Source organism: Cebus imitator, unplaced genomic scaffold (assembly GCF_001604975.1).
Source record: "Cebus imitator isolate Cc_AM_T3 unplaced genomic scaffold, Cebus_imitator-1.0 Scaffold706, whole genome shotgun sequence".
Lineage (NCBI taxonomy): Eukaryota > Metazoa > Chordata > Mammalia > Primates > Cebidae > Cebus > Cebus imitator.
The window spans coordinates 440,050-456,084 of record NW_016108021.1 but is presented as its reverse complement, the minus strand read 5'-3'; the positions used below and the strand labels follow the sequence as shown (position 1 = coordinate 456,084).

Sequence of the window (16,035 nt, the reverse complement as noted above, 5' to 3'; positions counted from 1 at the left end):
TGTTGAGACAGAGTCTTGCTCTGTCACCAGGCTGGAGTGCAGTGGCATGATCTGGGCTCACTGCAACCTCTACCTCTTGGGTTCAAGCTATTCTCCTTCCTCAGCCTCCCAAGTAGCTGGGACTACAGGTGCCCACCACCATACCCAGCTAATTTTTGTATTTTTTAATAGAGACAGGGTTTTACTATGTTGGCCAAGATTGTCTCAATCTCTTGACCTCGTGATCCGCCCACCTTGGCCTCCCAAAGTGCTGGGATTACGGGCATGAGCCACCATGCCAGGCCTGAATATGCTCTAATTTAAGTGTCATCCTCATGCAAAGTCTAAGTCACTTGGCACAGAGCAAGATCTGTATGGGTTTAACCTAACAGAAATAAGAGATGGAATTCACACCGTGTATGTTGATTAATAGAATCGGAAAAGCTGTCAAATGATGAAGGGTGAATAATATCAGGTGATAAGCAAACGAGTCAAGTGGTCGGCACAGGAGAACAAGAAGAAAAAATTCTAAGAGGTATCTGAAGGGAAGTTAATAAGCAAATTAATAAGCAATTAAATAATCTGACAAAAGAGCTAATGGCAGCTCCCGAGAAAAGTGTTGGTGTGGCTGGCAAACAGTGACAGGTGGTGGTTGTCAGAGTGAGCGGCAGCCAGAGTGGGGATGAATGCGGAAGGACAGGCTCATCAGTGGCCGCGTGACGAGTGAGTGAGTAAATCTGCCAGGTGATGAATGAGCTGGCGACGCACATCAGACAGATGACAGGGGAGTGGCTACGTGAAGGAGCGGAGGCAGCCGGGCAATGAGACCGAAGGGCTTCAGAATGTCATCTCGTAAGCAGGAAGAAGCCGAGTGCCTAATCACAGTACCTGATCTGCTTTGCTGACTGTCAAAAACATGATAAAACAGGCCGGGCGCGGTGGCTCAAGCCTGTAATCCCAGCACTTTGGGAGGCCGAGGCGGGTGGATCACAAGGTCAAGAGATCGAGACCATCCTGGTCAACATGGTGAAGCCCCGTCTCTACTAAAAATACAAAAAATTAGCTGGGCATGGTGGCGCGTGCCTGTAATCCCAGCTACTCAGGAGGCTGAGGCAGGAGAATTGCCTGAACCCAGGAGGCGGACGTTGTGGTGAGCCGAGATCGCGCCATTGCACTCCAGCCTGGATAACATGAGTGAAACTCCGTCTCAAAAAAAAACAAAAAAACATGATAAAACTTCCATTGATGTCAAAACTAAGACTCTGTGTAATGTGCTCGTGGCTATTAATAATGATTTGCATGGTGCACCACCCACCTGCTACCTCTAATTGCCTTCATTCCTGGGGATTTCATCTGTAAAGTGGGGAGAACAATGTTACCCTCATCATTCTGCATGGGATCTTTTGAGGATTAAATTTCATATGAAGCCAGGTGCAGTGGCCCACACCTGTAATCCCAGTGCTTTGGGAGGCCAAGGCAGGATTGCTTGAAGCCAGGAGTTAGAGTCCAGCCCAGGCAACTTAGTGAGACCCCATCTCTACAAAAAATTTAAAAATTAGCCCAGTATGGTTGCACATACGTGTAGTCACAACTACTGTGAAGGCTGAGGTGGGAGGATCACTTGAGCCCAGGAGTTCAAGGTTATAGTTAGTTATGATTGTGCCAGTACATTGTTGCCTGGACAACACAGCAAGACCCCATCTGCAGAAAATAAAATTAGTTGGATGTGGTGGCTCATGCTTATGGTCCAAGCACTTTGGGAGGTGGAGGCAGGAGGATAGCTTGAGACCGGGGGTTTGAAACTAGCCTAGGCAACAAAGTAAGACCTGCTACCCCATCTCTACAAATATATATATATATATCTGTGTGTGGTGGCATGTGCCTGTAGTCCCAGCTATGTGAGAGGCTGAGATGGGAGTATTTCCTGAGCCCAGGAGTTTGAAGCTACAGTGATTGCAATCACTGCACTCCAGCCTGGGTGACAGAATGAGACCCTGTCTCAAAATAAAATAAATAAAATAAATAACCTTCATATGGCATACTTAGAACATTACCTAGCATATGGTAAGTAACCAAGAAACTACTGTTAGTTACTGTTGATATTGTTAATCATCTTATTACTTGTAATTTTTCATTTCTGTTTCATTCTTGGGTTATAAACTTTTATCTTGCATATCCTCAGTTCCTAATTCAGCGTATTGCTCATGCTGAAGACTCACACGTCATCTGTTGAATGAATACAATACAGTCTTGTGCTGTGTAGTGACGTCTATAATGGTCCATTGATGACAGACGGTATATAAGGCAGTGGTCCCTTAAGATTATATCGCATTTTCACTTTGGGAGGCCGAGGCAGGCGATCACCTGAGGTCAGGAGTTCGAGACCAGCCTGGCCAACATGGTGAAACCCCATCTCTGCTGAAAATACAGAAATTGGCTGGGCATGGTGACATGTCCCTGTAATCCCAGATACTCAGGAGGCTGAGGCAGGAGAATGGCTTGAACCCAGGAGGCAGATGTTGCAGTGAGTGGAGATCACACCACTGTACTCCAGCCTGGATGATAGAGCGAGACTTCATCTAAAAAGGAATTATATCACATTTTACTGCACCTTTTCTACGTTTAGATGCACAAATACTTACCATTGTGGTACAGTTGCCTACAGTGTTCAGTACGGCAACATGCTGTGCAGGTTTGTAGTCTGGGAGCACTTGACTGTACCACACAGCCTAGGTGTGTAGTAGGCTGTGCCATCTAGGTTAGTGTAAGTGCACTCTGTGAGGTTTGCACAGTGATGAAATTACCATTTGCATTGCTCAGAATGTATTTTTATCATTAAGTGACATGTGACTGCGTTGATGTGTTCTCTTACCTCTTATGAAATATATAAGTACATTTTTTTAGATGGAGTCTCACTCTGTTGCTCAGGCTAGAGTGCAGTGGTGTGATCTTGGCTTACTGCAATCCCCGCCTCCCGAGTTCAAGTGATTCTCCTGCCTCAGCCTCCCAAATACCTAAGATTACAGGGACACACCACCATGCCCAGCGGATTTTTTGTATTTTTAGTAGAGACAGCGTTTTGCCATGTTGGCCAGGCTGTCTTTGAACTCCTGACCTCAGGTGATCTGCTCAACTCAGCCTCCCAAAGTGCTAGGATTACAAGCATGAACCACCACACCCAACCTCTCTTATGAAATAGTAATAATTATTGCAAACTTTTGGTGGGAGCTTCTAGGAGTTTTTTGTTTGTTTTTGCAGTTTTCAGTTACTTTTCACATCTCACAAACATCAGAGATAAATTTCCCTTTGAAATTGTTAATCAAAGTAAATGCATACATTCACAAAAAGAGCAATTTAAGATTAAAGGAAAAGAATGAAATTGAAATCCAAGAAACAATAGAGGCAATCAGAAATTCTTTGAAAAGGGTTAGAAGTACACACACCTGTTATTGATGACAATAAAAGAGAAGAAACTTGAATAATGGAGAAATAAAAAGGACAATGATATAAAAAAGATTTCAGACCTAATCAGCAACCTTATGCCAATGTATTTGAAGATTTAAATGAAAATGGCTTAGTTTATAAATAATAGAGCCAAAATTAACGTAAGAAGAAATAGTTATTGAAACAGAGAAATAGTTATTGAAGAACTCAAATTAGAGTTGAAAATTTCCATTTCTTAAAAGACACCAAGTTTAGTTTTATAAGCAAATTTTAGCAAATTTTAGAGAAGTGGTTAATAGAAATAGGAATAGAAAGCAATCTAATTTATAGTTTGGTTGGTAGTATCTGTATTTCAGGATATGGGAGGCCCTTAAGCAGAGATGCCTGTAGGAGGCATAAGTTGGTTTTCAGCACCTGCAGAACAGGGAAAGCAGCTCCTATGAATTTATTTTTTTATTTTTTATTTTTTTTTTGTTTTTGTTTTGAGATGGAGTTTCACTTTTGTTACCCAGGCTGGAGTGCAATGGCGCAGTCTCGGCTCACCGCAACCTCCGCCTCCCGGGTTCAGGCAATTCTCCTGCCTCAGCCTCCTGAGTAGCTGGGATTACAGGCACGCACCACCATGCCCAGCTAATTTTTTGTATTTTTAGTAGAGACGGGGTTTCACCATGTTGACCAGGATGGTCTCGATCTCTTGACCTCGTGATCCACCCGCCTCGGCCTCCCAAAGTGCTGGGATTACAAGCTTGAGCCACCGCGCCCGGCCAGCTCCTATGAATTTATTAAAGGTTAGTGTTCCGTCTTCTCCTCCTTACTGTGAATTAGTTGGGTTATCACTATAAGTTTTTCATACTGGAAGAAACTTAAACACTGCCTTCTTCCTATTTCTGGCAGCTTGGGGATGCCTCCAATTTGCAATATCATTTATATTATTAGTTTACATTCCAGTTTGCCAATATGCCATGTAAATAAGTCCCATACATGAAATGCAAAAAGCCAAAATTCATTTATTCATGATTGATGCCAATATGTATGCAATATAGCTTGTACACATTCCTGATGAAACTGCTCCGTTTATTTCAGTAGATATGTTAACAGTCTGGAGTTCACATCTCTGACTTTTTGTCTTTGCAGTTGTGTAGACAGAAAACTGAGTCTTCTCATTTTATTATTTTTTTTTTATATGGGGAAGTACGTTAGGATTTTGCTTTTCACTGTACTGTGTAGGAAAGAGCACACGCATTTCCTGACGGGAGCTGGTTTTGCAGGTGGCTGGAGTTGTGTGCACGTGTGACAGTCTGTGAACCTCCGAGGGGTCTGGGGGGAAGACACTGGAATAGCGACGGCAGCCCCAGGCGAGGCGTGAGACCTTTATCGTCCAGGCCCTGCTCTGCCTACTGGACTTTTTGTTAATTGCAACTGCAGTTGATGAGATAGTTGAGTTAGGGCCTCAAATTAGGCCTCAGTTGCTGAGTGATCCTGTTGGCCAAAGTGAAGTTATTTCATTAGATTTCAGAAGTTAGGCCACATTTCTGTGAAAGGGAACAACATCATGATTACATTTTCGTTTATCTCATTTAACTTATAGGAGGCAGGTTCCCACCTGGTGCTGAAATTGAACTGTGTGGGTTTACTCACATGATACCATGGGGCTGAAAATATTCTGTGAATTCTTGTGTGACTTCTTTATGGCCTTTGGCCATTTTCCTACTGGGGCTGGAGTTTTCTCCGGGTTGTGTCAAATCTTGGGTCACATTGCAGAAGCCACATAACCCCACTTCTTCTGAGCTACTTTTGTGAACCTTTCAAAGCTCATTCCAAATTCTGTCACTCCTGTATTGGAAATGCTCCAAAAACTCCACATTCTCTCTGGCTAAAAGCCAACTCCCCCATCTGCAACCACCCCCTCCCACTCCTGAGCCAGCCTTCCTGGATTTTCCTCGCCAGCTCAGCTCCAGCCACACTCCTCCTCGCCGCTGCCTCAGTCGGAACTTTCTGTGGTTCTGGCTCTCTTCTTGTTCTGTTGACATTTCAGTGAGGCCAGACCCATTCACATTGCCGCTGCCTGTCCCAACCCTCCCCCGTTTTCATTTCCCCGGCTTACCACCTTCTAATGCCCTATGGGGTGCATTAAGTCTCTTACCCTCTCACTGTGTGAAGTTTATTTGACAGTTTTATTCACTGCTGCACCCCCAGACTGAGAACAGTGCCTGGCACACTGAAGACCTACGCAGACATTTTTGGATCCAATAAATGCATTCAGAATTCAGCACTTAAAGCTGATGTTTTTTCAAGCCCGAGTGCAAGGTTAGACATGTATTCCCTCTAGATATCCTCTCACTCTGGTAAGCCCACCCACCCCTTGCACCTTGACGCAGAGTCTGACAATACTCCCCACACATCCCAGGTGGTGCCCCTGTGTATTTGTTTTACCTGACTCTCTGCGTCTGCTGGAACGCCATGACAGCAAATGGAAGCTTCGTCTCCCAGTACAAGACTCTGGGCTGCAGGAGAGAAATTAAAAATCTGACTGATCCCTGCCTCTCAGATACACTGTGTCTACACGCCTTACCCTGCCAGTGAAAGAGCAGCCAATGTTGCAGCTGCTGCTGTGTTTGCGAGCCAGTGTAGACTCACGACGAACCTTCTGGGTGATGACGGACTTCATGTGAATGCTTTGCCCAGTTAGTCCCTTATCTTCTCTTCAATCACAGTAACTTCTGTCCATCGCCTTCTAGCACTTTCTTTCTCCATGATTTTTTGTTGTTGTTATTGGAGTCTTGCTCTGTTGCCCAGGCTGGAGTGCAGTGGCGAGATCTCAGCTCACTGCAACCTTCGCCTCCCATGTTCAAGTGATTGTCCTGCCTCAGGCTCCTGAGTAGCTGGGATTACAGGAGCACTGCACCACACCTGGCTAATTTTTGTATTTTTAGTAGAGACGGGTTTCATCATGCTGGTCAGGCTGGTCTCAAACTCCTGACCTCGTGATCTACCCACGTCGGCCTCCCAAAGTACTGGTATTACAGGCATGGGCACCCAGCCATTTCTCCATGATTTATTTTTATTTTTTGTTTTTTAAGACGGAGTCTCGCTGTGTCACCCAGGCTGGAATGCAGTGGTGTGATCTTGGCTCACTGCAACCTCTGCCTCCCAGGTTCAAGCAATTCTCCTGCCTCAGCCTCCTGAGTAGTTGGGACTGCAGACACACGCCACCATGCTGGGCTAATTTTTGTATTTTTAGTAGAGACGGTGTTTCACCATGTTGGTCAGGCTGGTCTTGATCTCCTGACTTTGCGATCTGCCCACCTTGGCCTTTCAAAGTGCTAGGATTGCAGGCTTGAACCACCACACCCAGCCCATTTCTCCATGATTTTTTAGGTAAAAATTATTTTCTTGTAGCAGGACATTGTATTTTTTTTAATTCATTTTCTGATTCTGAAGTCCTAAGTCTCTTTGTGACTATGTGTATATATGTTAAATAAAATAATGACCTCATGTAGAAAAAATAGAAGAGATGAAAAATTTAAAAATTAAGATGCCATAGGCCCAGGGTGACTCACACCTGTAATTCCACCGTTTTGGGAGTCTGAGGTAGGAGGATTGCTTGAGGCCAGGAGTTGGAGACCAGCCTGGGCAACACAGCGAGACCTTATCTCTACCAAAAATAAAACAAAATAAAGTTAACCAGGCACAATGGCATATGCCTATAGTCCCAGCTATTCAGGAGGCTGAGGCAGGAGGATTTCATGAGTCCAAGACAGCGAGATGGAACGGTGAGGCTGCACTGTAGCCTGGGTGACCAAGTGAGATCTTGTCTCAAAAAAAGGAAGGAAGAAAAGGAGGAAGGCAGGGAGGGAGGGAAGGAAGGAAGAGAAGGAAGGGGAAGGGAAGGAAAGAAGGAAAGAAAAGAGAGAAGAAAGGAAAGAAAGAAAAAGAAAGAAAGAAAACAAGGGAGAGAGAGGGGGAAACCACATACAAGACAGGAAGGGAAGGGAAGGGGAAGAGGAAGGGAAGGGAAGGAAGGGGGAGGGAGAGGAAAGGGAAGGGAGGGGAAGGGGCAGGGGGAGGGGGGAGGGAACGGAGGGAAACCATGTATGAGACAGGAAATTGTTTCTTCTTTTAGAAATCTTGAGAACGTGGAAGGGTAAGTTTTGGGTTGCATTTACACAGGGCTTCTTGGGACTTTGCAGATGGCTGTGTGTGTGAGGCTGTTCTGGCATGAATCCAAACTTTTCTTTGGACCGTGAATTACAGATCACATTGGAAGCAAATCGGAAGGTATAGTTTTAACTCTTGGCCTATGGCGTAAAATTCCAATTTATGCCCCAAGAAGCTGGGGAGGGCTCGCTTTGGTCAGCGCTTTTGTTTAAGATGTCACTTGTGCCTTTTGGAGGTTGGCTTTAGCTTTAGTTTATGGCCAAAAATCTTGAAAAGGAATAACTGTGAAATGGAAGCATTTTTTGAAGTTTGCTGTTATTTATAATTTAAAATAAAATAAAACTCACTAAATAATGTCACCATACACCTTCTTGGTTTACACAGAGGATGATAAACTTTAATTGAAGATGAGAGGGAGGTGAGATAGGAATTTGGAAGTCAGCAGAAAGGGCTGTTTAAGTGCTTTTTTTGTGGAACCAATCCATAAAATATCAAAAATTTAGTTAATGCAGATATTTGACTTTCATGGGAGAAATTTATGGAGAAAATGGCAACCAGCAGGTCTGACTTCCCTAGGAAACCAGAGGCTCCACCCACTGACCGCAGCCCCTACCTGGGTCGCTTCTCTGCTGCTGTCTTGGGGTGGGCTGAGGGCTGCTGTGGACAGAAAGAGCAAAGATCCGTGTTTTGTGCCGCAGCCCCTGACTTGGAGCAGAGGTCTAGCTGGATTTCAGCCTGAGACACCTTTAGAGCGAGCAGTCCCCGGCCCGCGAGTGGCAGTTCTCAAACCCTCTCACTCAGAGCATGTCCCCAACAATTGGTGACCATGCTCTGCTTTCCCGGCTTCTGCCTCGGTGTCCGTCTGACTTTGTTCTTAGCTTTTGGCTTCCTCCTTGTCCTTGCCCCCCCCCCCGACTTCTGCCAGCCTGGGCCCTCCAGGTTGTTTTCTTGGCGTCACTGTGCCATGCAGCTTCTGATTTGAGGACAGGGACTCTGGAGCTCGCTGGCCAAGCGGGAAGCTTGGCTCTGCTGCTTACCAGCTGGGCAGCCTCGGAAAGTTAGCTTCTCGTGCCTCGGTTTCCCTATTTGGAAAACAAAGACAGTCATAGTAATTTGTGGGGTTGGTGTGAGAATTAAAATAGTTAATAATAAGGTGCTCAGGTCGGTGTCTGACGGGAATAAGTGTCCACTGCGACCGCCGTCATCATCTTGCCTCACGGGGACAGGATTTGACGGGCAGTGGCCTGCGCTCCTGGGGATGTAAGTGAAGTGACAGCAGGGGCCTCAAGTCCTCGGTCTTCTCTTGCATTCCAAACAGCTCTCCACACTGGGGGTGTCTTTAGCCCAGAAGCAGAGCCCAGGACAAGGAAGCAGGTGTGAGGAGCTGGGGGGATGTGGGACAGGAAAAGTAGTCCCTGGGGGGCATTAGCAGGGTCGACACTGTGAGCCTGGGGGTGCCTGGAGCCATATAGAATGCCCCAGAACTGTCTCCCTGAAGGGGGCTCGCAGGGCTCTGTCCCCGGTTGTTTCCTCTGGGAGCACCAGCTCTCCTGTGTTCCCGGGGCCAGGTGAGCTTACAGGGGTAGAAGGGGCCTTGGTGCGGTAAGCAGACGACCTTGGCAGGGAGCCCTGTCTGCCTTACCGCAGGGCTGTGCTTGTGTCCTGCTCCCTACTAGCCAAGGCCCATCTCTGCTCTCCACTAGCCCCACTTGGCTGAGAGGCTCACAGGAAGGACCCTGGCATTACTCCTGAAAGACCTAAGGGTCAGGGGAATTTCATTCAAGAGATTCATGTGACATGTTGCCAAACACAGCCTCTAGAGACAGCTTTCAAGAACTATCCAGAGATCTATATGGCTCCTAATACTCCCATCAGTTACGGAGGAGGAGCCAGCATTTAGTAAGCGCTTACTACCTACAGTACTGACACTTGTAGCCTTAGGGCTCATCACTGCATTTGGATTTCATGACCGTTCTTTATGGTGGAATCGTATCGTTCCCACTTAATGTAGGGAAAGGCAGCCTTGGCAAAGGGAAGCAACCTCCAGAAAGTGATGTAACAGAGCTGGGATTCAACACAGGCATGTGTGTGTGCGCATGCGCGTGTGTGTGTTTAGTCCCAAACACAGACTCCTCACATGAGTTTACCTGGCTCTCTAATGCTGTGCATGCAGTTTCTTTTAGCAGGGCACTTGTCACTCTGAGTGGCCAGTGTTTCTCTGTGGCACTGACCTTCCATCAGAGGACACCCCTCCCCACCCCACCTCGGGTGTGGAGCAGTAGATGGATCAGCTAAGGCAACTTGCTTGAAGAAATGTCATCAGGTGCCGGCTCAGCAGTCAGTGGAGTGGCCCAGAAAGCCCATGTCTCACAAATGCAGCAGGTGCATAGTGGGGTGCTGCTAGTGTAAATAAAGACCCTTCTGTAAAGCCCCTTCTCCTGAAAGTGAGAGGAATGTGTCCCAGATGGTAATACTTTTCTTCAGACTAACAGGGAGGAAGTTCCCTGCAACAAAGGAGATTACATGTATTTAGGGTTTGAGTTTCCTGTAAAACGATGTGTATGTCCATGATGAAGCTCTTGTTATGCATGATTCTTAGTTTTTGTTAAACAGTTAGAGTTGGGGGCCAGTGAGATGGCTCACACCTGTAATACCAGCACTCTGGGAGGCCAAGGAGGGAGGATCATGAGGTCAGGAGATCGAGACCATTCTGGCGAACACCGTAAAACCCCATCTCTACTAAAAATACAAAAAATTAACTGGACATGGTGGCATGCACCTGCAGTCCCAGCGTCTCGGGAGGCTGAGGCAGGAGAATCGCTTGAACTCAGGAGGCAGAGGTTTCAGTGAGCCAAGATCGTGCCACTGCACTCCAGCCTGGGCGGCAGAGTGAGACTCCTTCTCAAAAATAAAAAACAAGCAAGCAAGCAAACAAACATTTAGAGTTGGTTTTGAAAGTGTCGGTTTACCCTGGACATCTCTGAATCCTCGGACACAAAGTGAAGTGTTTTGGGGACGTACCACCTGTTCCCTGGAAAGTCTTCCAAGCCACAGGCTGCCCACTTCAGCCCAGGTCATGGCCTGGCCCCTTTACAGACCACTACAAGTTATGTTTGCCTGCCTGGTGGGGTCAGGGTAGGAATCAAACCTTCTGTCAAATGCATGAAGGATACACCAGATTTGTAGAATATCATATAGCTTTAAAATATGGTATAAAGGTTCATGTTTAAAAGAATTGCATCTCAGTGCTTTTAAAAAATGTCTTCTTCCTCAGCAGTTCATCTTTTGAATAAACCTGGATAATTCTCTTTTTTCTGTATCTTAAATTTATATAAAATGAATAACCTTTATTGCTTAATTTATGTAGCATTTATTTTATTTTATTCCTAAAAGTTGATGCTGCCCCAAATTCTACTTTCTGTTTTGAGTAGGTGAGATATTTACGTGGCTTAAAGTTTCTAACTATAACAAGGCCTAAACTGAGAATTCCCATTTCCACCCTTCCCTCATCCTTCCCACACACAATTACTGTACTCACTTTTTTTTTTTTTTTTNACCTCCCTGGATGGTTTCAGCACTGGACTCACAGTGTCATCTCTACCTGTCCATCTTGTCACAATTTCACAATCTACAGTGACAATTTTCGAGACTCTTGTACATAATTCACCAATTCTAGTGACTATCATTGCTGTTCTAACCCTACTTCAAAATGTTGTATATTTTTATTCATCCTTTCTTTTTTCATTTCTGGTCATCTCCTGAAAAAGATGTGCCTTTTCTCTCTCCCAAGGCACACCTTGGCCCACAACCTACATTCTACATTTTTCACTTTTCTGAGGTGGAGGCTCTCAAATTGTGACTCCCAGGTCAACTGCATCAGCATTGCCTTGGAACTTGTTAGAAAGGCCAGTTCTTAGGATGCACCCAGTTTCTGCTGAACAGAAACCAGAAACTCTGGGGCTGAGGTCAAGAAGTCTGCAATTTAACAAGTCCTGCAGGGATTCTGATGCAGACTACCTTTTTTTCCTTTCCTTTCTCTCTTTTTTTCTTTCTCTTTCTTTCTCTCTCTCTCTTTCCCCTCCCTCCCATTCTTCCTTCCCTTTTCTCCCTTTCCTTCCTTCTTTTCTTCTCTCTCCCTCTCTTCCTTTCTCTCTCTCTCTCTCTCTCTTTCTTTTCGTTCTCTTGTTCTCTCTTCAGACAGAATTTCTCTCTTGTCTCCCAGGCTGCAAAGCAATGACATAATCTTGGCTTACTGCGACGTCCACCTCCCAGGTTCAAGCGATTCTCCTGCCTCAGTGTGCTCCTGAGTAGCTTGCATTACAGGCACCCACCATCACGCCCAGCTAATTTTTGTATTTTTAGTAGAGACGGGGTTTCACTGTGTTGGCCAGGCCGGTCTCAAACTCCTGACCTCAGGTGATTCACCTGCCTTGACCTCCCAAAGTGCTGGGATTACAGATGTAAGCCACTGCACCCGGCCTAGGCTAACATTTAAGAATCACCTAGCGTTCCAGTGAATTTAGTAGTAGGTCTGGGCACAGTGGCTCACACCTACAATCCCAGTACTTTGGGAGGCTGAGGTGGGAGGATCTCTTGAGCCCAAGAGTTTGAGGCTACAGTGAGCTGTGATTGCACCACTCTGCTCTAGCCTGGCAACAGAGCAAGAACCCATCTCTATTAAAAAACAAAAAGAAAGTATCTTTCCCTCTCCATCATCCCTTCTTTTCTGCTTCTTTTCTTCTACTTAAGCATGTTCGATTTGCCCATGCCCTTAAAAAAGAAAACAAATAAACAAACAAACAAACAAACAAACATAGCTCTTGGGTTTGGAGGCAAAGAGTTTCCCTGTGTTGAGTAAAATGTAAAGATTAAAAAAAGGAAATCGGAGCCTTTTCCTCCTCTAAACTGTCATGAAATCTCTCTTTTCTATTATTAACAATGCTCTAGCCAGGGATGGGAAGGACCTCCTATTCATGCTTTTTCCAAAGTCACTCCAAGATTCCTTAAATTGGGCTTCAGCACCTACCATGCTCTAGTAAAACAATTCTTTCCAAAGCCAGTGATAATGCCTTATTAAAGCTCCCCCACACCTCTGCCTCTCTGCAGCATTTGCCATTGCTGAGCACTCCCTGACTCTGCAGAGTCCTATTCTAGTTTGCTGAAAAGGCAAGATCCTAATTCTCCTTCTGCCTGACCATTTTTTCTTAGCCTTTGCCAGTTCTCTCTCTCACAGGCATTTCCCAACATTCTCTCATTCGCTCCACTCAATTCTCTCTTCCCTATTATTTCACCTTTATGAATTCAGTGATCACCCCCAGGTGATAACTCCAGATTAATCTTGCTCTCCAAACCTCTCGTCTTAGCTACACTTCCACAAAATATGCAACTTTCTCAATGCTTCCAAATACAAGGTCTGTGGTACCTCAAATTTAACACATTTTGACACCAAGATAAGGTGACGTTAACTTATCTACAGTCCAAATCATATTCTAATGTCAACTTCCCAGTGTTTATAAATCATACCATTATTCTCCAAATGTAGTACACTGTGTCTCAAAATAGTGTTCCAGAAAATCCCAGCTCCTTTAGACATTTACTTATCAACTTTTTTTTTTTTTTTTTTTTTTTTTCTGAGTCCTCCAAGTGTTCCTGTGTTAATCAGGGTTCTCTAGAGTAACAGAACCAATGAGAGGAAAGGAAGATACAGACGGGGGGTGCGGTGGGGAGAGCACACCTGATTTTTTTTTGGGGGGGGGCCTGAGTCTGGCCCTGTCACTCAGGCTGGAGTGCAATGGTGCAATCTCGGCTCACTGCAACCTCTACCTCCCGGGTTCAAGCAATTCTCCTGCCTCAGTCTCCTGAGTAGCTGGGATTACAGGCACATGCTACCAGGCCCAGCTAATTTTTTGTATTTTTAGTAGAGGTGGGGTTTCATTGTGTTAACCAGGATGATCTCGATCTCCTGACCTTGTGATCCTCCCACCTTGGCCTCCCAAAGTGCTGGGATTATAGGCATGAGCCACCACGCCCAGCAGAGCCTGATTTTTTTGTTTTTAAAGAATGGACTCACCTGATTGTGGGGGCTGGCAAGTATGATATTTGCAGGGCAGCAGGGAGGCTGGAGGTTCAGTAGATGAGGAAGTTGCATTTGTCAGTCTGAATTCTTCAGGCTAGAAGCTCAGGTGGGCTTTCTGTGTCACAGTCCTGAGAGGAATTCATTCTACTTGGGGAACCACAGTCTTTGCTCTGAGGGCCTTTGACTGACTGGATGAGGCCCTCCGCAGTGCGGAGGATAATCTGCTTAACCCTGTCTGTTTATTGTAGATATGAATCATATCTAAAAAGGACAGCCACAGCAACATCTGGACTAGTGTTTAACCGAATGACTCAGCACCAGAGCTTGGCCAAGCTGACATATAAAATAACCTATCATAGTTCCTTTATGAAAATATAAACAAATAAGAGCATACATGCCCACTTTCTTTCATGGAGAAAAAGGGGTAAACTATGTACTTTTGCCTTTTCCACTTCATGATACATTTGGAGATCTCTCTAAATCTGGACCAAAGAACCACCTCCCCCATCCCATTCCTTTTTAGCAGCTCATATAGGATTCTTTGCCACCATAACATTTTGATAAATGTGACTATATCAAAGCAAAAACTTTTACATGGCTAAATAAATAAATAAATAAATAAAATAAAATTTCTAAGAAAGCATGCAAACTCAGAAGCAATATACCAAACTGGGAGAAATATTTCCAATTCAGATCCCAAATAGTTCTTGCATCCTAGAAGTTTATAAGAAAAAGACCACAAATATCCAAAAGAAAAATGGGTGGGGTCAGAGAGCTCATAGAAATTCAGATGGCCTAACCACATGAAAACACTGTGAACCTCGTGGTAACAGAAATTACAGTTAAAACAACAGCAAGATATTGTATGTCACTTGTCGATATCAGGCAAAACCCCACAAACTGGAGAACACCCTCTTTTGCTGAAGCTGGGGTGAAACAGACCTTCTCATATTTTGCTAAAAGAGGAGTGTAAAATGGTACAGTGCTCCCCCACCCCCACCCAGGAGGGTAATTTGTCAGAGTTAAGACAATGATAGGTCAATTCACGCTTTGACTCGGGAATCCCGGCTCTGGAATTTGACCCTGCAGAGAGCCCTGTGCATCTCGGAAGGGAGACCTCATTGCACCATTGCATGCGTGCAGAAGACAGAACAACCAAGAATTTCTGGGAAGCATTTGATCTCTGGCATACGTACGATGGGAAATCTGTAGTTGTTTAGCATTTCTGTAGAGCTGAAAGCTTGCACGTGGGCCACAAAGATAATAGAACCAAGATGCATGGAGCATACAGCAGTCCCTTTCCCTCACCTCCCCACCCATGCACATCAGAGCCCACCAGCTGTTTCTTCGGAAGTTATCTGCAGTTCTTTCCCTCATACCCGTCAGTATGGCCACCTCTTTGGTTTCAGTTGCCTTCCCCCAGCATCTGCAGCAGCTAGAATCAGGGCACCTTCTGCCCTGCATGGCGGCCTGGCCAAGGGTTGGAATCTGCCTCTTCACTTAGAGGAAGGGGTGGTCTTTTCTTCGCTTTCTTTTTTTCCTTTTCTTTCTTTTTTTTTTTTTTTTTTGAGACAGATTCTCGCTCTGTCGCCCAGGCTGGAGTGAAGTGATACAGTCTGAGCTCACTGCAACCTTCGCCTCCTGCTTTCAGGTGATTCCCCTGCCTCAGTCTCCCGAGTAGCTGGGATTACAGGCGCGCACCACTGTGCCTGGCTAATTTTTGTATTTTCAACAGAGATGGGGTTTCACCATGTTGGTCAGGCTGGTGTCAAACTCCTGACCTCGTGTTCTGCCTGCCTTGGCCTCCCAAAGTGCTGGGATTACAAGTGTGAGCCACTGCGCCCGGCCGAGGAAAGGGCGGTCTTTTCTCCTTGCAATATGACCCCTCTATGGGCTTGAGGGCCCAACCAGTATACTTCTTTAAAGATATAGCATGGGGAGAAATGCCAGATATAGGTGATGGGGAGGAAGGCAGCAAATCACACTGCCACGTGTGTACCTATGCAACAATCTTGCATGTTCTTCACATGTACCCCAAAACCTAAAATGCAATAAAATAAATTTTAAAAAAAGATAAAAATAGAATCCTGTCAATAAAAAGTCTTCTGAAAGCTTTCAGTGGCTTCTTGACACATACAGGAAAAAATTTAAAAAGTTTCCCTCCACCTGCAGTGCTTTGCCCAAGCTGCTGACTTCATCTGATGATACCCTTTGCTCCAGCCCACTGGCTTCCTGACAGTTTCTGTAACTTTCCACAGTTTCTCTCCGTGCTTGCAAGGTGCTTCCCCCGGTTCTTTTCCTGCAGGCGCCAGGCCCTGAAGCCACCACCTTCTCCATAGAAGGCCCCCGAGACGCCGCAGTACTTGGCTATTCCCTCC

At 45.4% G+C, this 16,035-nt stretch overlaps 1 protein-coding gene and 1 long non-coding RNA gene across 4 annotated transcripts in view; one reads left to right on the top strand and one right to left on the bottom strand.

The window, feature by feature from the left end:
* Positions 1 to 16,035, top strand: part of FAM189A1 (family with sequence similarity 189 member A1) — a 232,119-nt gene that overhangs the window by 29,724 nt on the left and 186,360 nt on the right. The window lies entirely within an intron of this gene.
* Positions 7,957 to 13,877, bottom strand: LOC108296362. The gene is made up of 2 exons (XR_001821823.2): positions 13,652 to 13,877; positions 7,957 to 8,663 (listed from the first exon to the last, which is right to left on the bottom strand). It is a non-coding gene; the product is annotated as an uncharacterized LOC108296362 (long non-coding RNA).